Source organism: Triticum aestivum, unplaced genomic scaffold, assembly GCF_018294505.1.
Source record: "Triticum aestivum cultivar Chinese Spring unplaced genomic scaffold, IWGSC CS RefSeq v2.1 scaffold116175, whole genome shotgun sequence".
Taxonomy (NCBI): domain Eukaryota; kingdom Viridiplantae; phylum Streptophyta; class Magnoliopsida; order Poales; family Poaceae; genus Triticum; species Triticum aestivum.
The window spans coordinates 1-1,776 of NW_025258148.1; the positions used below are offsets into that span (position 1 = coordinate 1).

Consider the following 1,776-nt stretch of genomic DNA (forward strand, 5'->3'; position numbering starts at 1 on the left):
CGTTTAGCAATAAAGTAAAGTAGTTTACATGGCGTTCTTCAATGACACGCAGGTCATACAAAAAATAAAGACAACTCCTATGGCTCCTGCCGGTTGTCATACTCATCGACATGCAAGTCGTGAATCCTATTACAAGAACATGATCAATCTCATACATCACATATATCATTCATCACATCCTTTGGCCATATCACATCACATAGCATACCCTGCAAAAACAAGTTAGACGTCCTCTAATTGTTGTTTGCATGTTTTACGTGGCTGCTATGGGTTTCTAGCAAGAACGTTTCTTACCTACGCATGAACCACAACGTGATATGCCAATTGCTATTTACCCTTCATAAGGACCCTTTTCATCGAATCCGATCCGACTAAAGTGGGAGAGACAGACACCCGCCAGCCACCTTATGCAACTAGTGCATGTTTGTCGGTGGAACCGGTCTCACGTAAGCGTACGTGTAAGGTTTAAGGTTAGGGGAATTAATTGAAGCTTGACCAATGGGGAAAATATCCATACCTCATCCGCTTGCGGTGTGGATCTGATCAGCGCCGTGGTACCTCTCGTGATGAGCAAGCAGCTCTAGTTCATTGGTAACGTGGTCAGTGGCGCCAGAATCAACGTACCAGACGCCGTCGCCTCCCTGTTCACGCATGGCAGTAGCAACATGGCGAGCATCACGTACAAAGTTCTCGTCAAAGCGATGCCAGCAGTCCAGAACCTCATGGCCAGACTTCTTGCAGAGCTGGCAGCGCGGGCGAGGGCGAGCGGAAGGGGGCGGCGACCATTGTTGGAGTTGAAGCCGCAGCCATTGTTGTTGTTGGAGTTGTAGCCGCCCCCATTGGTGTAGCCGTAGGCGCCACCAGAGCGAGCATCGTCGCCTTGATGGGCACCGCGTCCGCGGCCACCGCCACGATTCTGCCCCTGGTGACCGCGCCCACGGCCGCGGCCACGGGACGCGGAGTTAGCGGACGACTGCCGAAGATCGCCGCCATGAAGGAGGGTGAGGCGGGCATCAAAACTGAGGAGATGTATGTACAACTCCTGGACGGTGATGGGTTCCACACGAGCGGTGAGTGCAGAAACTACTGGATTGTACTCCATGTCCAAACCAGTGAGGATCTTGGAGACGATTTCCGGATCGGAGAGAGCCGCGATAGTTCACGCGACTTCATCAATAAGGCTCTTGATCCTGCCAAGATAGTCATGTTGGGGAACGTAGCAGAAATTCAAAAATTTTCCTACGAATCACCAAGATCTATCTATGGAGAGACCAGCAACGAGTAGAAGGGGAGTGCATCTACATACCCTTGTAGATCGCTAAGCGGAAGCGTTCAAGTGAACGGGGTTGATGGAGTCGTACTCGTCGTGATTCAGATCACCGATGATCTAGTGCCGAACGGACGGCACCTCCGCGTTCAACAGACGTACAGCTCGACGATGTCTCCCACGCCTTGATCCAGCAAGGAGAGAGGGAGAGGTTGAGGAAGACTCCATCCAACAGCAGCACAACGGCGTGATGGTGATGGAGGAGCGTGGCAATCCTGCAGGGCTTCGCCGAGCACCTACGGGAGAGGAGATGTGTCACGGGAGGGAGAGGGAGGCAACCAAAGGCCTTAGGTATGATTGCTCCTCCTTTTCCCCACTATATATAGGGCCAAGGGAGAGGGGAAGGGCGCAGCCTTGCCCCCTCCTCCAAGGAAGGGGTGCGGCTAAGGATGGGGAGGAGTCCATCCTCCCCAAGGCACCTCGGAGGTGCCTTCCCCCTTTAGGACTCT

At 53.1% G+C, this 1,776-nt stretch overlaps 1 pseudogene; it reads right to left on the reverse strand.

Annotated features, from left to right (window-relative positions):
* Window positions 1-1,011: 1,011 nt before the first annotated feature.
* On the reverse strand, window positions 1,012-1,150 carry LOC123177663 (uncharacterized; annotated as a pseudogene).
* Window positions 1,151-1,776: the final 626 nt, after the last annotated feature.